The sequence below is a fragment of the Actinia tenebrosa genome, unplaced genomic scaffold, assembly GCF_029948245.1.
Source record: "Actinia tenebrosa isolate PJP-AT-01 unplaced genomic scaffold, QUT_ActTen_1.0 PGA_scaffold0__85_contigs__length_37466705, whole genome shotgun sequence".
NCBI lineage: Eukaryota > Metazoa > Cnidaria > Anthozoa > Actiniaria > Actiniidae > Actinia > Actinia tenebrosa.
The window spans coordinates 18,969,833-18,993,168 of NW_028292569.1; the positions used below are offsets into that span (position 1 = coordinate 18,969,833).

General features: G+C 37.0%; 1 long non-coding RNA gene across 3 annotated transcripts; it reads right to left on the reverse strand.

Annotated features, from left to right (window-relative positions):
- Nucleotides 1-793: 793 nt before the first annotated feature.
- Nucleotides 794-17,212, reverse strand: LOC116299697 (uncharacterized). 3 transcript variants are annotated; one of them, XR_016120552.1, is made up of 5 exons: nt 17,137-17,212; nt 16,999-17,049; nt 7,955-8,206; nt 5,162-5,349; nt 794-2,649 (listed from the first exon to the last, which is right to left on the reverse strand). It is a non-coding gene; the product is annotated as an uncharacterized LOC116299697 (long non-coding RNA). The 3 variants fall into 3 exon arrangements; XR_016120551.1 differs by lacking the exon at nt 17,137-17,212 and having other exon boundaries at nt 16,999-17,109; XR_004197498.2 differs by lacking the exons at nt 16,999-17,049; nt 17,137-17,212 and adding an exon at nt 8,378-8,637.
- Between the last annotated feature and the right edge of the window lie 6,124 nt (nt 17,213-23,336).

Sequence of the window (23,336 nt, forward strand, 5' to 3'; positions counted from 1 at the left end):
TGGAAGGAAGTATTTTTGGAAAATTAAAATTCCTCAAATTGGTCTAAGAGTAGAGCCAATAGCCACGTATATTCAATAAAATAATCTATGCTAGAGCCAGTCTTTCACGGTAACACAAAGCAAGATGGCGGACAAGGCAAGCTGAAAAACATGGAAAGAAATCAAGGGAAATGGACGACTTTTGGGGCACATTTAGAACCCAAACATGGCCAAAATATCAAGTGATACTTGCTTAAAGTACATGAACTTTAATAAGGTTTTGCAGACCGAGTTTAATGCTTTTTTCTATCTAAAATGTATGGAATTATTGGTGATCTATCGAACTCTGAAGCTGGACGTGCAGACGCTGACCTTCTTTTAACAGAAAATATAACTTTTGGAAAATATATTAGATGACCTTCAATATTCATGAGCATTAACAGAGCATTATAAGACTTCAAAGTTGTCTTTTTTGGAGGAGTTTTGCAGAATGGTTATCGCTTCCAGCAACATAAACTTTACATCACGATGTAGAAATCATGTTGATACGCACATCTAGACGTGCAGACCAAGGGAAAACTTATTCAGATCCAAGTAACCTTTGTTAAATTAAAGTAAATTTTGTTATTTAGCCCACAAATTTCTTTATAGCGCCGCCATATTGAATCTTGTAGAGATTCGATTACGACGCATGCTCGGCGGCCATACTGTCCTCGATTTTTGGCCATGTTCCAGGCCACCAAATGAAAAAATACATATCGTGTCACTGAATACTCAATTAAACACGTATTAGCAAAGTTACTCGCCGCGTGAATTCATGAGTTTTATATTTTTATTTCAAAGGCGGGAATGTTTTTATTCACGTGGGTTACACGACACCTCAGCCGGCTTTGCAAATTGGGAATTTTCTTGATAACTCTGATTGGCTAAAATGTTTGTTTTCAGTGAGACAAAAGAAATGTTTGTTTTCTCCAAGTGTACAAAAAATTTAACGAGTGTTACTTTTGTGAGACCAAACACTAATATAAGATACTGTCTTAACAGACACATTATGAAAGAATTGGCCTTATTAAGTTTCAAGTATCACACTAAGTTTTGGTATTTTTTGTATTCCTGAAAATCAAAGTTTTACAACATATTTTTACATGAGCGTTTTGACTAATTTGCATACTGATTTAGATAATACGCGCAGACGTTTTTAACTCATGTCAGAGTGAGATAGCAATCTCGTACCCAGAGCCCACCTTCCTTTGGTCAGTACCGAAAAACAAGAGAACGAACATTTCTTGGTGCTGACCAAGAGGAACGTGGGCTCGGTACGAATTTGAGGAAGATAGCTGGGACAAGGGGGCACGGCGCAATAAATTATTTATTGGTCTTCCTGTGGTATAGACACGTATACTGTAAATATATATGGCGGATGAGACGACGTATTAGCGATGATCAATAATTAATAATCGAATGGTGCCACTCTTCATTAAGTCTTAAATGAAGTACCAACCGATAAAAATAAATGTACGTCGCTAACTCAAGGGAGCACGGCAGAAATAAATTTGTTGATTGGTCTTCCTGTGGCATCGAGGTGTAGTTAGCTTGCGTTTTTAACTAGGTAAATATCTTTAACTTTATGTATCATTGTATAATTATTGCACCTAAAGACATTAGCCAAAAGGTTGTTTCAGGGTTTTATCTGGGAGTTAGCCATGCCCTGACTCACATCAACCCAGAGATTGTTTCAGTGTTCCATCTGTCAGTTGGCTATGCCCGCTTGGATCCACCCAGTGACGTCTGTTTCAGGCTTCAACCTTTGACTAAGCCATCCATAAGAATGTCCACATGTCACTCATTGGTGTGTCAAGTCTAAAAGAGGCATTTGGCCAGATAAGTGCCAATGTTGGACAGACAGACATTGTCTGCTGAGAAGCTGGTGTATATTTTTTTAGCTTTTGATATTTATAGACAATATAACTAATGCAGGTTGATTGGGTTTCCTCTGGATTCTCAGTTTTTTACTACCTCTTTATAAACCTAGACATGAAAATTCAAATTCAATGAGTTGACTGTGCCATGACTTAGATCAGCACAGAGATTGTTTCAGGGTTCAATTTGTGAGTTTATTAGCCATGCCCTGACTTTGATCAGCCCAGAGGTTGTTTTATGGTTGAATCTTTGAGTTGGCTGTGCCCTGACTTAGATTTGTCCAGAGGTTTTTTCAGGGTTCGACCTTTGACTAGGCCATGCATAATGAGTGGCCACATCTGACTCATTGGTGTGTCCAGTCTAAAAGAGGCATTTGACCAATGTTGGACAGACATTGTCTGCTGAGAAGCTGGTATATCTCATGCCCCACATTAAAAGGCAGGTTTGGATACTGGTGGGTGTGTGGCACTACCTGAAACTTATAGTGGCTCCACTGCTGGATACCGCATGAACACCACCAGATGTCAGTAGATGGTCTTCATATAATTTTAGGTATAAAGAGAGGAATGAACGACTTGTTTCTCTCTTATCTTCATTAGGGGATACTGATAATCTAAGTCTGTAACCACATAACCAGAAAAAAGGGCTTTGGAAGCTTGAGGCATAGGTATACTTCTTGCATGAAGAAGGGTAGTCAGGAATTGTCCATGTGTAACTATTGGCACTGCCAAGTTGATCTTTAAAAGTTTTCTGAGAAACAACGATGAACAATAATCGTCAAAAATGAATAAAATAAGTTTTAACTTTAAAATATTATTAGTAATTCAGATTGATAAAAAATCTACAGATAATACATTTATTATGTCAAGTTCACACGCTATTGATGATTGACTATTTGATCTTAGCCAGTCAGAGGCAACTTACTGAGTACAATGCATGTTTTAAAAAGAAATTTCAAAAGAAAAGGGGGATTTATTTCTATATTTATATACTTATCAAAACAATTCAGAAATTAATTTCATTTAAGGACAGACGAACTGTGATTCATTTTACAAAATATGAACAAGCAAAAATGCCGAGATTTGAATTCTATATCTTAGAAAATACTTGAAAAAATTAGGGAATGAAAGATTGTGAATGGCTGAGGTCAACTTAGGATCTCCTGCCTGATTGGCTACATTTATCACTCTATGAAGTGATTGGTTAACTTTGTAAAAGTGGTCCTAGTTAGAGTGTCTGCACTGCAAACACAGTGAGAAAGAAAACGACCACAGATTAACAGGGCTGTAACCAGAACTTTTACAGGGAGGGTGCACATTGAATATAATCGGACCATTGATTGTTTCTTTTAAGAAAGCAGAACCAAAACAAATAATAATAATAAAGGTAACCAAAAGATAGCAGAAACAAAAAAGGAGGGGTGGATGTGCAGACCTTTACGTGTAAGAGTAAAATCTATTAAAATCTATTAAAAAGTATTAAAATCTATTAGACATTCTTATCCTTCAAAATATCTATAAACTCCATATTCTTACATTCACTCATGACTGGCTTGGGAAAATCTTTATTTCCTGCTTTAATTTACTTCAAACTTCACTTTATTATAACTTTTTATGTGTATTGAATCTATTTTAGTTTGCTACTTTCCCCCTCATAAGTTCTTATTTGAAAGTATTATATAGTTTTAAGATGCAGAATTATTCTCTTAACCCTTTTGGTTTGTTTTCTTCTGCTCCTCCCAGTTAAATTTCTTAATAGTGATGTAAAGTATAAAATTCTTATTCTGGGAAATAAAAAAACTTTGAAAACTTTGTTTCTATTTTTTTTTTTTTTATCGATGTACCTCCCTATAACACTAGATATGCATCAAAACAATATTCACATAAACCAAAAGTTAAAATAAATACTGGAAAGAAAACAGTTTGTTATATAGCAACAGAATTAAGGAAAGATATTCCTAACCACTTAAAAAACCTTTATTTTTTAAAAAAAGTTAAAAACCATCTTTTGAGAGACCAATGAACATGAATTTTAATTCCTCATAAAAGTATTTATTTTTTCCTTCTTTTCTTAACACTGTAATATGTATTTCCTTAACTTATCTATTTATGTCCTTATAGTACACTCAACAAAATTACTCGACTCTGATTGGTCAAGGGGAGTACAATTATAGAGTTAATTGTACTTCGTAGGAGTACCAAATTAAGTCACTATGACAACACAGCCAAAACAACGTCAAAGCAATTATTTTCTATCATTTTGAATAAAATTTTAAAGCCGTAAGAATTAATCTTTTTTAGGCATTTCAATTGCGTGATGGACTGAAAAACAGTTGCCAAATTGACAAAGATGAAAAGCATCGCTTCGCATTTTTTACTGAAATTTTGTTGAGTGAACTATAAGCAAAAAATTGCACGATCTTCTCGTACAATTTGGAATTAATAGACACTCATAATGTTTTGAAAGTTCTTTAATTGCACTCCCCTAAAGGCTCGCGCAATTACAAGAACTTTCAAAACATTACTCGTGTCTATTAATTTCCAAATTGTACGAGAAGATCATGCGATTTCCTATACTAATTTCATTTTCATCTTTTCTTTGTTTTCATTGTTTGTTACAATCCCATCCTTATATTTTCTATGCAATTATATACCTACTGAATTACTTTGTCGTGGCCTGATTACCAAAAAGTATCTTCAAATGGCTAGAGCCTAACTAGATAACTTCCCAGTTTATTTAGGTTCTAGGCATAATTTACATGCATCGTAAAATTTATTAAACTTTAAAATTTTATGTAATTTATGATGGTAATTGAGTGGAGTGCAATTTGGACTGAAATCAAACACCTGATTACAAAATGGCACAACCGCGTAGCTGTCGTGCGATTTGGAATTATTGCAAGTTTGATTTCAGACCAAAATTGCACCCAACAAAGTTCAGTTACCATGCACTTAATCATATCCTTTTTGTGATCATACAAAAGAAAAAGACACAAGAAAGAGTGCAGAATAATCAATTTAATTTAGTACAAGAACTAAATGCAAAAAACATCTAAAAAAATTTTTTGGTTGATTTTTTGTTTTATTTTGTTTTATTTTATTGTTTAAAAAAAATTCGATTGCAGGATTTGGTAGTGATTACAAAAAGGATATGATTAATGTAATAATAGTTCATTTTTTATAAATATAATTACAGTAATTGTAATAATAATTGTACAAAAATAAAAAAATTGGAATTGAACAAATTTCTCATAATACTGTACCTTTGTAACTTGCTTGTTTCATGATTTGTATAAATCCTATTAGGCCATGTAATGTCTTCTCTGCATCATGCCTATACAGTTTGCATGAGAACATCGTACTTGGTAGAAAGCACAAACCTCTTAGCATTTTTTAAGCTATTGCAGCTTGTGGTTCAAGTCATCACATACATCTTTTGTGACTCCCTCATCTATACAAATCATAAATAAGAATAATAATGTGAATAAAAGAAATGTAACTACAGCTATAAACATCAATATATTGTTATTCTGTTATTCTGTTTAGCTACATGTGAACCAAACCCCAGTGTTCAATTTCTAAAACAACCTCTGGGCCTCTTAGTCAGGGCACGGCTAACTGACAGATTGAACCCTGAAACAACCTCTGTGCTGATCTAAGTCAGGACAGGGCTAACTCACAGATTGAATCCTGAAACAACCTCTGGGCTGATCTAAGTCAGGGCACGGCTAACTCACAGATTGAACCCAGAAACAACCTCTGGGCTGATCTAAGTCAGGGCATTGCTAACTCACTGATGGAACCTTGAAACAACCTCTGGGCTGATCTAAATCAGGGCAGGGCTAAATCACAGATTGAATCCTGAAACAACCTCTGGGCTGATCTAAGTCAGGGCACAGCTAACTCAGAGATGGAACCCTGAAACACCTCAGGGATGATCTACGTCAGGGCACAGCTAACTCACAGATGGAACCCTGAAACAACCTCTGGGCTGATCTATGTATATTATTATGTCAGGTACTCAGATTTATTTCTTGACCTTATTTCTTGTTCTATTACTACTATAATCATGATAATAATTAAGTATTCAGTGCTTTCATGATATATCAAAGTATCATAATCGGTATCTTGTTGAAGGAAAGTCCAAGTTTATCATGAAATCGATTTGAATAATAAATTGTTGTCTATTTTTTTACAGTTGACAGAGTGACTATACAGTGTATACAAGAGTAGTGCATTCAAACCTTGGCAAAAAGACAAAAGGTGATTCAAGCCAGATGCGAGCTCACAGACCAATAACAACAAGTGTGCTGTAAGAATTAATTAGCATACAGCCAATCACAGTCTATTATATATAAGCATACAATGACGCTGGGGGTCAGCACAAGAAATCCTGTGTGCTGTTTCGCTTGGCAATGGGCTATTAAGCCTAGGAATCCAGGAGTCCAGCAGAATAATCTGATTTGTCCAGATAATTAGTAATCCAAAAACTCTAGTAACAATTTTCACTAGCCCAGAGGAAAGATTTGCTATAAAAAATAATAATAATAAACTTATGTTTTACAACCACCACTCCCCATGCGGGGCTCTTCCGTGAGGTTCCCTCTACACGCACTACCACTACATTCTATATTTACAACATACAACACTCAACTCACATGTTGCTTTTTATGGAGGGAGGAAACCGGAGATTCTGGAGAAAACCCTCGTGGCAATTAGGGAGAGAACAACACAACAAACAAACTCAACTCACATATGATCCAGTCTGAGCTGGGGCTCGAACCCGGACCACAGTGGTGAGAGGCGAGCGGTAAACCACTACACCAACCATGCCACCCATATATAGTCCCAGACTAGTGGACCAGCATTAGTGTTGAGCAATGAAACAACTTCTGGGCTGATCAAAGTCAGGGCATGCATACATGTATGCTACCACTTACAGATGGAACCCGGAAACCTCAAGTCAGAAGAACATGCAGAAAAATCCTTGAGTAAAGGGGCATACTGTATGTAACCACTTCAACACACATGTGATGCCGAGACCAGGAATCAAAACTGAGACAGTTTCCTGTCAGTTACAAGAATAGTAGCCATGGAAACAGTACTGTACATGTAGTTCTCTCTATCAGTACTGTCTTATGATACCAATAAGCTACACCTCACCTAGAAGGCAGGGGCTATTTCCCCTTGTACTACAATTTATACTTAAAATATATACTTAGATACATGTCTGTAATGAACTTATACCCCTGACAAGAAACTCCAGAAATAATCACAACAGATCCTTTAAAATTCCTCTCAAGAAAAAAAACATCACATACAATACAGCTTTCTACCATGGACAAAGCAATGGAACAATCTGAGTTAGTCACAGCCCAAAATGTTAATGCATTTAAAAGTGGGGTCTGTAAATTAAAACCATGACTTTGAGATTGGCCTACCCAAGCACTTATGCCTCGAAGAGAGGGATGCTTGTATTTTGGTAAATATAAATAAATGTGAGGCCAATTAGGGGGGTTTGATTCCTGGACTGTCCATCCTATGAGAAGTTCTCTCCTGTGCTTGGAGGGTTTTTTCATGGTTCTATTGTTACCTACCTAAATATTTTCAACTTGCAAAATTCAAATTCAAATTCTATCAAGGTCAAAAGTGTAAACATGAACTCCTAAAACCCAGAGGTGACCTCATTTGAGGCTTATTAAAACATACCAAGATTTAACTGGTTAATGCAAACAGCATTTTAAAAATATTTTAATCACGGTTTACATGAAGGTTGTCGCAATTTTGTTTCTATTAATGTCCAGCATTTAGTATTATTCATTTAGTATTAACTACACTAGCTCAAGCACTTAACTTAAGAAATTTTTTATCATTGAACTATTCACTCTATGTAGAATTGATACTGGGAATATTAAATCAGGGATTATCTGCACTTTAGACCATTAGATTGAATCACAATACAAATACCCCCCCCCCCCCCCCCCCTCCCCAAACCTAGCAGTTAAGAATTAGATTGAATCCTCTTAAAACAAACTGAAAAAGAAAGACTTACTTACAAGTTTTTTTTCTTTTCTTTGCTTTTGATTCACCATTATCCTCATTCTTCTCATCTTGAGCAAACAGTAGACGTAAAGATTATTCACGATGTTATAAACAGTCAAGTTACGAACCAAGCTGTCAGTGATCAGAGTTTTATCCAAAGGAAAATTCTTGCTCGTCTTCAGCCACAGTTCAATACACTAGCTTATAACTGCAGACTGTCAGTATGCCCATTTTTCAAACTCGCAGGGTCTTGGAAGACACCATGGCTAGGAATATAGTAAAAATAGAGTACATTTAGTGATTTTTGAGACGAGATATTCAACTCTATTCTCGATTTGCTCGCATATATTATATATTTTCATCACATGAATTCACAAACTTCTTGGAATTAAATCCCATTTTTCAAGCTGCTAGAGTTAAGTATATATCTTATTGACCTATCTTGGAGTGAATTGAGGACTTTTAGTGGATATATTTGGATGAAAGATGAAGGTTTTTATGGACCTCAGTGTCTTAAAATCCTAGATTGCTCAGACTGGACTATGGCGGGAAATCCCTTGAGCCTTTGCGTGCTCATCACTCACTAGGGAGGTGAGGGGATAATTTGTTCTTTCTTTTAAAACTTTAGAATTTTCTTATTGGATAAACATGTATCTTAATAAAAACACCGAAAAACTTAGAGATTTTACTTTAATAGAAAAGTATGAAAGCATTAAAAGAGTCTTAAGATAGACAGCAATAACATTTAAAAAAAGACTAACTATGTTTAGGGTGAGCTGAGGTCTTACAGTAAGCACAGTTCTGGACAGAAATGTATAACAACAACATTTATCGGACTGAAGAATTAGTACTTATACTAAAAGCTATATATGACAACCATTTCTGAGAATGAAATCGCTACCTTTATAAAGCAATAATAATAAAAAACAATAGCAATGTTCAACACATGCAGCAACGGAAAAGGCATAGAAAGTTACGAGTGCTAATAAATAACGATTTGTAGAATAAACTTGAAGACAAAACTAGACTAGGTCTAACATGTCGGCATCCCTCCAAAGAAATGCCAATTTAATTTAACTGTCAAACAAACTAAGGCAGCACAGTCTGCTATAAAGGAAATGAATTCCTATAATTTTGGAAGGTTTGCAGGCCATATTAGTGTATAAATTGTTCAAGGATGAACTCCACAGTGAAAAAAAGTGCTAAGCAGTGATAATGGAAGCGAAGGAGACAGTACATTAACTATGTCATACTGACACTGATGCTGTTTCAAATTGAGAGAGAAAATAATAAGAAAATCACGATCAAAATAATCGATTATGCCATATATGCTAGAAGTATGGTGTGGCCCTGCATGCTGACACTGACTTTTCAATGTTTTTTTCTGTTTCGATATTAAATATTCAGACATTGCACAAAAAATAGTAACTCCTTCTAAAGCTTGTACACATTTTTGTGACTCTCCTTTGAGTTTGCATGACAGTAATGAAATAATGACAATAATGACTAATCGGTAACTCCCTCCAAATTTGAACTATATCTCATGATCTCTAATTCTTAATGACCGGCTCCTTATTTGTTGCTCTTTGTAACACCTACACATGAGTCAACTGAAGAAACAAGTTAATTACCATGATAAAACAACGAGCTTACTACAAATTTGGTAATTCTAGCTACTATAGTGATGTTCCTTGTTAAAAATACGTAATGTTTCATGCAAGTCTTTTGATTCAGGCAACCTGTGAAGTATGCCAAATACCACATTTTAGGATATAAAAATAGACTAACTTAAGACTGAGTTTTACTTGCAAAATTATGTTAGTCACGTGAGCCGAAGTATGTCAAATTTCCTAAAATTGTTCAAAGTCACATGACTACGCAAGACGGCATTTTATTGGCTGATGCATCCGCATGCACATCTTAGTATTAGTAAAGACACTCCATTCACTTCCGAGACTCAAGATGATGGAGCATACAATGGTTTTTCTGAATATCTTCCTCTGGATTAACAGTGGATGTAAGTATATTACAAGTACTTATCAAGCACAGCTTGGTCTATATTCTTTTATATATTCTTGCCACTCTAACTTATCATGATTAGACACGAATTTACCTCGTGTTTCAAGCGCTCCTTGGGACGACGAAAATCAGTCGCTGAAACTTTACGAGCATGTGTACTGATTTCCGTGGGCATAAGTCAAAGGAGAAAATCAAGGATAAAAGTATTTTTAATTCTTAATTCCAATCAGTAGTAATGTTTGTAGTATTACGTCTAATGGACGCCACAACTGATCATAGTTATCAATTAACTATGAACTGATTCAACGGTGACATCATCCCGTATTTCAAAACAGTAAATTCGCATTATACAGTCAAATTAAAGTTTCGAAATCTTGAATTAGTCAAAACTAAATATAATTTGGTCAAATTTTAAGAATGTAGAACATTTGGTTGTGCAATTTTGGTCGGGTTACGTTCTCAGCGCCTCCGTCATCTCCCTCGCTTTCGGCGCTCGCTTTTTTCGGCGGCCATCTTGATTACCCATCGCCAATCAGCTCTTATCCCAGCGAGGTCGGAAATTAATTTTTCCGAATTTAATTCCAAGGGCTTTCGCCCGGAATAACCTCGTTCCCAAGCACTATAACTTACTTCTATATCTTCGACTAGCTCTTATCGTAGTTGAGAACGTCACTCAAAACCGGTCTTTGCCCATGGTGAACATGGGGAATCAAACTACCGATTATTGGTCGTTTCTCACCATCACACAGTAAGACCAACAGACTAGTTTTTGAAACTACAAAAACAAAATGACGGACGGCCTTCGAGGAAGAATCGGTGTTTGAGTTTAGGCGAGTTCGCCACCATAAAAATTCCCCACTACTTCTAAACTTATAGCAGAGTTTCATTGGCTTGTTGGCTCCCCAATATGGCGAAAATTCGAATACGTACCGTCAAGGAACCTCGGGCAAGGAAGAGTTTCATATAACTTAACATTTTAGTATTTGACAGTATATATATATTTAATTATCTTATCATTTTGTTGCTAATTTTTGTTGCCCCCAGGGCGCTCCTTGATAACAGCTGTTTGCTGACGAGCTTACCCTGGTAAAACATGTAATTATTATTATTATTATTATTATTATTATTATTCAAGACGGACTAGCAAAAAAAAAAAAAAAAAAAAACGAAAAGGAAACTTTGCTAGCAGTGACAGGTTTCCTAAAATTATCCATTTCATTTTTTATTTATTGTAGCTATCTTTGAGCGCTAGTATGCTTCAAATAAAAGTTTATAAGATTTTAAACCTTACTACTAGTATTGTAGTTGCATAAATTTATACACCTTAACCTCACCTATAAGTAATTCTATTTATTAAATCGATCGTCGTCTATTTGAAGTAGAAATATCAAAGGTAAATTATATCTGGATACGGGTCTAACCTAAATTCCGGTTATATTTTTTTGTGGTATTTTTATAATTTCAACTTCAGCTAAACGATCTACAAATGTAAGCTTATATGCAAAACAGATTATTTCACTGTTCTGAAGGTAAACATTGACATTATTTCTGTGACTACCTTCTTTTAATTTTCAAAACCATTTATTTTCACGTGATAAGTGACATTTAGAGTGCTTCGTAGAACTAATTTACATTCCTGCAAAACAGATTATCGCACATACTGTTTTAAAGTTTGATATATTGACATTATTTCTGGGAGTAGCTTCACAATAACCCGCTTTGAAATGCATCCTATCGTTCCTCTAATTCCTGAGAGGCTTCATTGCTATGTGGCTACAATACAATCCATGTACCCTCTACTCATACCCTATAGACTCGATGCAAAGGCTAAAATAATAAACAACCCCTACTCCAACCCACCCCTTGTGGTAGTCGACAGTGGAGAAAACGAATTATTAGTGTAACCATTAGCTGGTATTTTAAAGTAATACCCATTTTTGTCTTTATTTACTTAAACAGATCTTTCCATGTGATTTAGTGACATTCTCTTGCTCATCCTCTGATATTACAGTCGACTGAAGTCATCATTGTTACGCTTTGCATCATACTCAGATCACCCTTGACAATTCCTAGACACTCCTTCCTGGTCAAACGAGCAAGGTCGGATAGGACTCAAAACAGGTGTACATGCACCATCTCACTTCCACCCACAAACGCAAAATCATTTTGCAATCCTGGTCAACTAAAGTCAACACTAAATTCACTGCATCATACTCGGATCAGTTATGACTATTCCTAGACACACCTTCCTGGTCAGCCGAGCATGTTGGGATAAGACTCAAAACAGGTGCACGTGCACCATTATCTCACTTCCACCCATAAATTCAAAATCATTTCAAAATACTCGTCAACTGAAGTCAAAACTATACCCAATGCATCATACTCAGATTGGTATTAACAATTCATAGACACTCCTTCCTGGTCAACCGAGCCTGGTGGGACAGGACACAAGACACGTGCACATGCACCATCTTACTTCCACCCACAAACGCAAAATCATTTTGCAATCCTGGTCAACTAAAGTCATCACTAAATTCACTGCATCATACTCGGATCAGTTATGACTATTCCTAGACACACCTTCCTGGTCAGCCGAGCATGGTGGGATAGGACTCAAAACAGGTGCACATGCACCATCTCACTCCCACCCATAAATTCAAAATCATTTCAAAATACTGGTCAGCTGAAGTCAACACTATACCACAGGCATCATACTCAGATCGGTACTGACTATTCCTAGACACTCCTTCCTGGTCAACTGAGCACGGTGGGATGGGACTCAAGACAGGTGCACATGCACCATCTCACTTTCACCCACAAATTCAAATCCATTTTGAAATACTGATCAACTGAAGTCAACACTATACCCAATGCATCATACTCAGATCGGTATTAACAATTCATAGACACTCCTTCCTGGTCAATCGAGCATGGTGGGATAGGACTCAAAACAGGTGCACATGCACCATCTCAAACTCCACCCATAAATTCAAAATCATTTCAACTGAAGTCAAACTACACCCATTGCTTTTTGCACAACCAACCATGCACCAAATAAAATCATCCTTGTTTTTCGTTTTGTCAGGAGTATGGTATATCTAAGATTATGGTTTGCTATACCTTCCAGGAAAGAGAAATTTATTGGCTGCCATGCACTTGAGAGAAGTGAATGATAGAAAGATGTTTTACATTTATGGTGCATGTGCACCTGTTTTGCTCAGTTGACCAGGAAGGTGTGTCTAGGAATAGTCAGTGCTTATCTGAGTATGATGCAATGGGTATAGTGTTGACTTCAGTTGACCTGGATTTCGAAATTAATTTGCATTTGTGGGTGGAAGTGAGATGGTGCACGTGCACCTGTTTTGAGTCCTATCCCAACATGCTCGGTTGACAAGGAAGGAGTGTCTAGGAATTTTCATTGCTGATCTGAGTATGATGCCTGTGGTATAGTGTTGACTTCAGTTGACCAGTATTTGGAAATGATTTTGAATTGATGGGATAAAGTGAGCTGGTGCATGTGCACCTGTTTTGAGTCCTATCCCAACATTCTCAGTTGACCAGGAAGAAGTGTCTAGGAATTGTCAATACTGATCTGAGTATGATGCATTGGGTATAGTTTTGACTTCAGTTGACCAGTATTTTGAAATGATTTTGAGTTTGTGGGTGGAAGTGAGATGGTGCATGTGCACCTGTTTTGGGTCCTATCCCACCATGCTCAGTTGACCAGGAAGGTGTGTCTATGAATTGTTAATACCGATCTGAGTATGATGCATTGGGTATAGTGTTGACTTCAGTTGATCAGCATTTCAAAATGAATTTGAATTGATGGGTGGAAGTGAGATGGTGCATGTGCACCTGTTTTGAGTCTTATCCCACCACGATGGGTTGACCAGAAAGGAGTGTCTAGGAAAATGTCATAACTGATCCGAGTATGATGAAGTGAGTTTAGTGTTGACTTTAGTTGACCAGGATTGCAAAATGATTTTGAATTTGTGGGTGGAAGTGAGATGGTGCATGTACACCTGTTTTGAGTCCTATCCGACCTTGCTCGTTTGACCAGGAAGGAGTGTCTAGGAATTGTCAAGGGTGATCTGAGTATGATGTAAAGCGTAACAATGCTGACTTCAGTTGACTGTAATATCAGAGGATGAACAAGAGAATGTCACTAAATCACATGGAAAGATCTGTTTAAGTAAATAAAGACAAAAATGGGTATTACTTTAAAATACCAGCTAATGGTTACACTAATAATTCGTTTTCTCCACTGTCGACTACCACAAGGGGTGGGTTGGAGTAGGGGTTGTTTATTATTTTAGCCTTTGCATCGAGTCTATAGGGTATGAGTAGAGGGTACATGGATCGTATTGTAGCCACATAGCAATGAAGCCTCTCAGGAATTAGAGGAACGATAGGATGCATTTCAAAGCGGGTTATTGTGAAGCTACTCCCAGAAATAATGTCAATATATCAAACTTTAAAACAGTATGTGCGATAATCTGTTTTGCAGGAATGTAAATTAGTTCTACGAAGCACTCTAAATGTCACTTATCACGTGAATGTCAATGTTTACCTTCAGAACAGTGAAATAATCTGTTTTGCATATAAGCTTACATTTGTAGATCGTTTAGCTGAAGTTGAAATTATAAAAATACCACAAAAAAATATAACCGGAATTTAGGTTAGACCCGTATCCAGATATAATTTACCTTTGATATTTCTACTTCAAATAGACGACGATCGATTTAATAAATAGAATTACTTATAGGTGAGGTTAAGGTGTATAAATTTATGCAACTGCAATACTAGTAGTAAGGTTTAAAATCTTATAAACTTTTATTTGAAGCATACTAGCGCTCAAAGATAGCTACAATAAATAAAAAATGAAATGGATAATTTTAGGAAACCTGTCACTGCTAGCAAAGTCTCCTTTACGGTTTTTTTTTGCTAGTCCGTCTTGAAACTCTTCATTGCACGCGGTTCCTTGACGGTACGTATTCGAATTTTCGCCATATTGGGGAGACAACAAGCCAATGAAACTCTGCTATAAGTTTAGAAGTAGTGGGGAATTTTTATGGTGGCGAACTCGCCTAAACTTAAACACCGATTCTTTCTCGAAGGCCGTCCGTCATTTTGTTTTTGTAGTTTCAAAAACTTCTAGTCTGTTGGTCTCCCTACGTGATGGTGAGAAACGACCAATAATCGGTAGTTTGATTCCCCATGTTCACCATGGGCAAAGACCGGTTTTGAGTGACGTTTCATAACTGAGTTGAGCACGCGACCCCCAACAAACCAGCGGTATCGTGATGAACGTAGCATCATAACGAGACTCTCGGGTCAAGCTTCGGATAATTTGCTAAGAAACTTACTACAAATATTCGAGAGATCACTACATTTTGATGGATATCTTTGAAATACAAAGTATTTTGTAGTCTTCCTAACTATGGTCAAACACTATATAGCTTTTGGATGCGTACTGGCATGGGTCTTATTTCATGATCATCAAATAAACTTCAGCGGTATCTTAAAAACAGTACTTCAAAGTAAATATTAAATCCAAGGTCACATTTTTGTGCTGGAAAATAACCAGAAAAGTGTAAAATAAGTGGCTGTTTTGAACGTAATTCGATTGGACGTAAATATTACGTGTTGTTACTTGCCGGTAAGTTGCAATCTTTGTAATCAGAAATTGAATTTTGGAGCACTCCACTAAAAACCTGCAGAAATATGTAACGCATATAAACATATTCTGAAACTCATATTTCATCGGAAAGCCGAAATGGAATATATTGACGCTTTATTTAAACTAGGTCAGTCATGCATTTAAGTTTGATTTAAAAACAAGAGAGTAAAACTGAGGATCAGAAATAATAACGAGCTCGATTCCATCAGTTATAAGTAAAAAAGGATGAAGATGTTGTTCAATCTATACATTTTCTATTATAAATCGTATCAAGCCAGAAGTATTGATATGTACTGCTTTATATCGTAGTTAAAAGAGGGGAATGGTTAGGAAACCTATTGTTATCTGTCTTTGTTTTGACATATAACAATAGGTTTCATAACTCTTGTTTTTAATTCAAACTTAAATGCATGACTGACCTAGTTTAAATAAAGCGTCAATATATTCCATTTCGGCTTTCCGATGAATTATGAGTTTCAGAAGACACCAAATTTAAAGAAAATGTCTAATTAACAAATTGACATCAGATTTTTATGTGTCTGTCCTCTTATTGATAATAAATTGCGTCATCACATTGTCAAAGTAGTGTGGATTCACGAGGCGTAGCCGAGTGGATCCGCATACTACTTTGACAATGTGATGACGCAATTTATTGTCAATAAGAGGACAGACACATAAAAATCTGATGTCAATTTGTTTTTTACAATAACAAAAACGATCAAAACTTCTCATTTTTAGCAATTAAAACAACCAACGGAAAGAGCGCGCGCTCGTTGACGTCAGCTTTATCTGTCTGTCCTCTTATTGATGATAAAAAATAGCCAATCAGCGCGCGAGAAATTTCTAAGTTATTGTAAAATATCTTCTTATGTAACCGTGCTTTTTTAATCAATACCATTTATGCCATCCACGGAAAACAGCCATTTTGAAAAATAGGTCTTATAAACTTTCTTCAAACTTCTTTTGAAGTATTCAGTTTTTCAAGTCTTTCTTTTCAAATCACTCATCGATTACCATATCTACAAATATTTCTAGCTGACAGTCAAACAATATTATTACAAATAACTACAAAAGAGGGGGAAGCAAGATTTTTCCCAAAATTAATTTTTCTTAACTTTGATAAATTTTGAACCTGATGGCGTACAGCGTTAGCTATCACTTACATTGATGTTACGTTGAGAACTTAAGTTTTAATTCACGACAAGGATTTTTACTAAGCAAACTCCTCGCATTGTCGCTTCGATTCAATTGACGAGAGAATTTTCTTGAATCAGTAAGCAATCCATGGCAAGGCTACATATGTTTCTTTCGAGCTTTTATGATTACAACGAAAAATTTGAGCTAAAAGCTGTATTTCACCTGCCTGTCGTCTCTTCGGGACCAGAGGTCTTCGCTACTCCCAAGTTCTTTCTGTTCTTTCAAGAAGCAGATGATATGGAGAACTAAGTTTTCATGTTCAGTAGTTTTTATCAAAAAAAAATTATATGCTAGACTTACTTGACGTTATAAATTTAATGATACGGAACGAATTTGTGTATAAGTCCCAGAAACTTCTTTCCAAAAACAAACGTTTTTTTCCCTTGTTTAGCGCAAGAACCGCATTGGGAGAAAAAACATCTAGGAATGATTTTTTATGCTAGTGTTTGCGGATTGGATAGCAGGTGGCTGAGGAAAATCCACTGATTTCTTTCAATCAAACGCGAATTCAAAAGCTCATTGTCACAGTATTGTTTTAGAAAATTTAAAAACATTATTATTTCATAATAGCTGGGTTTTAGTATGAGTGAACCAAAGTACTGCACGTAACTTATCTTGAGCACCAATTCTGAAACTCTTAATAAAGGCTATAAGCATTATATGCATTATAAGCATTATATAACTTCATATGGCACGAGTCGATCATCAGAATATTGCCAACTAAAAATATTCTAAAAATTTCAAAGTCCTAATAAAGCCGCACTCAGTGAAGCAATGATACTAAAAATCATGGTTACATTTATGTAAATTTTTCTAATTGATTTCGAGTAATTTTTTTCTTTCTTACTGCATTAATAGCTTTTTTCATTCTATATCATTTCCATAACAGGATTTTGTTTTCTTTATTTTCTAGCCATGGATGTAAAGCGCTTTAGAATATTTTAATAACTTGAGCGCTTTATAAATTATATATTATTCATTATTATTATTTGCGAAAATAATAATATTTCTAAAATGGTCTCACTTCATTGGGTACAATGATTAGTTCCTGTTGGGTAGTTCTGTGGAACCAATCACTTCCATTTTTGGAAAGAATAATAGTACCATGCAACGACTTTAATAGAGTACCGAAGTGATGACGTCACGAAATATTATTTTCACTGTATCATAATTTCGATCCTCGATTTCGATGCAGGAAATCAAGAAAGACGCTATAACACGACAAATTTTAGGAGAAATGGTTGAATAGCTATATGTAATTTCCACATACAAATCTATGTATTTTTGTTTAGGGCGAAAATACAGTGATTTGTATGAGGATATTATATATCCAAACGGCCATATCTCCGTGTTCGTTTTTAACCGATATTCTTGAAATTGGCTTGTTAACGTCTTTCTTGATGTTCTATCGAAATTGAGGATCAAAAATCGTTAAAAGCAAAATTTTGGTATTCGTGCCGTCACACTTCGGTTCCTATATTTAAACAAGCATATTCATTTGCATAAGTTGACATACGCGCAATGGGAAGTAACCTCAAGAACTAAACATTTCCGTCAAATCTTTGTTTGAAACTCGCAAGGGGGGATTCAGGGAAGGGATAGATTGAGTGTCAGTTCATCCTCCTTGTGAGTAAATATAATATGCAATTTCAGCATTATGCTAGGTGCGAGGCTGTTTGGAAAATACCACAAAAGATGTAACGCTTTTTTACCTGAAGGCCTCGTAAATTATGAAAGGGGTCTACACCTAATTGAAAAAACGAAGTTGGGTTTGAGAAGGTCATATCATCGAAGCTAAGACCGAAAAGGATTTTGGGTACTCCTAAATGTGTATTATATTTGCATATAGACATGTAAACATGCACAGTAGAGCAAAGTCGGCCGACCTAGATTAACAACATGCCAAAGCCATGGTGTATAAAATGTGCACAGAAAAGGAAAACTGCAAGCGTGAAATTAGCATAATTGTTTGTCTTCCCATGCTCCCCTTCGGTCTTAGCTTTAGTGATATAACCTTGTTTTAAACCATAGTCAATTAACTATGTTTAAACCCGACAACGTTTTTTTCAATAAGGTGTATAAAATCTAGTAAAAGCTGGATTTGGATATAATGGTTCCAATTGGCTTGCTACACATTGAGAGGATTTAATGAAAAAAATTATTCAGGAAAAAAAACTTTTAGTATTACTTCTGATTTGGTAAACTTGGAATCTGGAAAACCGCATGATCACCATAGAAGCGGTGATTATGGTCTCCGAGTCACTGGTCGCTCGACCAGTCACAACTCGAGAAACGCTATATTCAAGTCCAAAATTATACTGATTACTATTATTTTCATAGTTTTATTTGACTATTATTTTAGTATAACTTGTGATCTGGAAAACTTGGAAAACCGCATAATCGCCGCTCCAGCGGTGACTATCGTTTAAGAATCACTGTTCGCTCAACCAATCACAGCTCGAGAAAGTCTATATTAAGTCCATAATTATTACTTTTATGACCAAGTAAACAACACGTACGAGTTTCGTCTTTTCTGTAACTCAGTTTATTACCACAACGAAACGGCGAGAACTACGATAAGTAATCAATAGAAATATTTATTAATTACACATGTGTAATTATACAATGTTGTTTTTCAATTGACTATAAGTATTTCTGTAATCTTACACTAAATACACTGCAACTAGTGTAAAGTTCTGACTTAATAATTTCTTGGTTTATTTAGGACATAATTAACTGGGAACTTGATCGTATAAATGTAAAGTCCTAAAAATCCAACACGGTCACGCCACGTGTCTATCTAGACCATAATATTTCACTATACACAGGGATCCCGACACTACAATCCCTCCTTCCTTAGAAAAGATTAAACTATATCAATAAACAACAAAATGTGAAATGTCTGATTGAACTACTAGACTTTAGTTGAAAAGTGTCACTTATATAAATGGTAGTCTTTCAAATATTCTGGTGACCTTCTCTCTCTCTTGGGTCTTGCTGGAGTACTAGGAACCTCCTGTTTCGTGCCTTGCGGCTGTAAAACAATCTCCGCACTAGTCCCTGTACCATAGTTCTCCTGTTGGGTCCCGATGCTCCCAAAACTAGGCTGAACGTGGACTGGGTCTTCACTATCACCATCTTTGAAGAACCTCTTTATCTCTGTGACATTCCTCCTGTAACTTCCTCTTTCAGGATTGGTTACTACCACCTCACTGCCGCTCTTGCTGGTAACTTCATATGGAATCTTTCCAAAAGTTGTAGACAGTTTGTTCTCTTTTCTTTGTTTTAACAAAACTGTATCACCTGGTACAATGTTGCTTTCTTGAGCTCCTCTTCTGGTATCAGCATAATCAGCTCTCTTTTGCTTGTTTTCTGTGTCCTTGTCTCTTGCTTCACTGTAGGCTGGTAGTGTTTCTTTTAACTCTGGTAACTTTGATCTCATTTCCCTATTAAAGAGTAGCTTGGCTGGTGTACTACCCGTACTGCTGTGAAGTGTTATCCTGTAGGCCATGAGAAACTTTCTTAGCTCAGAATGCATGTTCTTCCCTTCTGCATGTGCAATCTTAAGTACTTTAAGTAGACTTCTATTCTGTCTCTCTACCTCACCGTTGGCTTGGGGCCACAAAGGTGTTGATGTTTTGTGGACTACCACATTCTCAGCTAGATATGATGTAAACTGTTCCGACACGAATTGTGAACCATTGTCTGTCCTTAAGGTCATGGGTAGACCATGAGTACAGAAAATTTTATCTAGACTTTCGATGATCTTCGTTGCTGTAGTAGACTTCAATATGTCCACTTCAAAATATCTGCTGAAGTAGTCAACAACGACAAAAACATATTCACCTGCAGGGAGAGGACCCATCAAGTCTGCTGCCAGGTCCTGCCAAGGTTCGTTTGGAAAGGGTGTTGACTTCAAGGGTTCTGGTGGGGATGGTTGAGCAACTAGTTGGCATCCTTGACATACTTTACACTTGTCTTCAACCTCCTTGTCCATTCCTGCCCACCACACCTTGGTACGGAGTCTTTGCTTTGTCTTTACTACACCCTGGTGTCCTTCATGTGCAAGACTGAGGACTCTCTTTCTCAAATCCTTTGGTATTACTAACCTCGTCCCCCTTAGTATAAGCTTACCCAAGGTAGACAGTTCATATCTTACTGCTTTGTATTGAGAGGGGACGTCATCCCACTCACCTGTGAGTACAAATCTTCTCAACTGTGACATCTCAGGGTCTGATGCACACTCTTCCTCGATTTCTTTGAGGCTCATAGCAACTGGTGTTGCCATAGTAACAACGTGACGAATGTATTCCTCTGCATCTTTATCAATGCAGTGTCCCTTAATGTTTGTCAATCTCAACTGAGTGTCAGCAATGTTTTGCTTCCCTGGAATATACCTTACTGTGAACTTATAAGGCTGGAGCCTAAGAACCCATCTTTCAATCCTTGCTGGTGCTGCTGTTGTCCTGGCTGAGTAGATTATCTCCAGGGGTTTGTGGTCTGTCAAGAGTGTAAACTCAACTCCATAGAGATACATGTGGAATCTCTCACAGCCCCAAACAATGCCAAGAGCCTCCTTTTCCGTTTGCAAGTATCTTTGTTCTACATCTGTTAGGCTGCGGCTGGCATAAGCTACAACACGCTCTGTTCCACTCTTAACTTGGGTGAGTACAGCCCCAAGTCCTACTGGGCTGGCATCTGTGATCAGCTTGGTTTCTTCTGCATCTCTATCAAAATATGCTAGTGTGTTTGAGCCAGCTAAAGCCTCTTTAAGAGCATTGAATGCCACTTGTTGAGCTTTACCCCACTTGAAGGTTACTCCTTTCTTTGTTAGACTCCGGAGTGGCTCAGCAACCGTTGCAAGGTCTGGGATAAATCTAGCACTAAAGTTCACTAATCCTAGGAAGCTGCGTACTTCTTTAGCATCTTGTGGCTCTCGAGCATTAACTATTGCTTCATTCCTGGACTCTGTTGGGCCAATTCCTTTTCCAGAAAGCAAATACCCCATAAAGGTAAGTTCTGACATCCTGAATTCGCACTTTTCTCTGTTAAGGGTCAGCCCCTTGTCCCTGATGCAGTTCAGTGTCTCTCGTAGCCTTTTGTGATGTTCTTCAACTGAGCTCCCATACACAATTATATCATCATAAATGTTATCAGCACCTTCAGAGCCAGCTAGGACTTGTCTAATTATGTGATTGCATAATTCTGGTGCAGAGCTGATACCGAACATAAGTCTCTTTGTCGTGAGTGTCAGTAGCGAGTTATGTAATCATTATGTAATCTGAGAGTATCGAAACTTGAGAGGAGATTTGAGGGGTGTGTGAATGTTGTGAGGAGAGTCGGATGCAACGCGGAGAGAGGAGAGTATGTGTATCAAATAAATCGAGAAAACAACAAAATATTGTGTGTGATCTGTCACGACACAAAGTGGCGACCCTGCCAGGACCCGGACTTAGGTGACTGCGAGTTAAGCAAGCCAACGGATGTCAGAGATCGTGAGTTTTGAGCCGAATCAAGCCAAGGATTAATCAAGTAAATCCCGGGAGTAAACAAACATGGAGACATTGGCGAAGTTGGATAAATTCATAGAAGGCAAATTGAAGCTGTTAGCTTTCACCTCCGAAGAAACAGCAAGAATTGTTCAAGAAGGGGATGTGAAAGCGATGGATAGGCAAGCGAAAGCATTGGAGAGGAGCATAGACAAAATTCACGAAATTAAACTCCAAATACAAGAGATAAAGATCGAAGGTGATTGGGAGCCAAACGAGGTTAGAAAGTGGTCGGAGGAGCTCGAAGCTAAGCTTAGTAAGTATGAGAAGGAATTTAAAACTATCAAGAACGAAGTGACCGAAGTAGAGAGCAAAGAAAAGGAGAAAATTGAGCAAGAAAAACGCCAGCGTGTTTTCGAAGATGAATTGAAGCTACAGGAGGTCAAATTACAGCGTCAGTTCGAGATGGAGAAACAATACAAAGAGGCTACAGATTCCTCGTCTAAGCCAGGGAGTTTTAGCCGTGCCAAGCTACCTAAGCTGGTCATAACGCCTTTCCAGGGAACTCATCTCGACTGGATGCGGTTTTGGAGTCAATTTGAAACAGAAATCGACAAGTCAGAGGTTAGCCAAGTCACTAAGTTTTCATATCTCAAAGAGTTAATTATTCCCAAGGTCAGGGGCTTGATAGACGGTCTCCCTTACACAACAGAGGGGTATGAACGGGCCAAGAGCGTGCTGAAATCCAAATATGGGAAACCAAGTGAGGTATCAAATGCGCACATGCAGTGTATCATTTCATTGCCGGTTATTCCAGGGAATGGGCCCTCCAAAATCCATGAGTTCTATGAGAATTTGGTTGCTCATGTTCAAGTACTGGAGACTATGGGTAAACTTAAGGAGATAAACGGATATGTGAGGCGTACACTGGATAAACTTCCAGGCATTAGAGCAGATTTAGTAAGATTAGATGATAACTGGCAAGAGTGGGGTTTTCCTCAACTAGTAGAA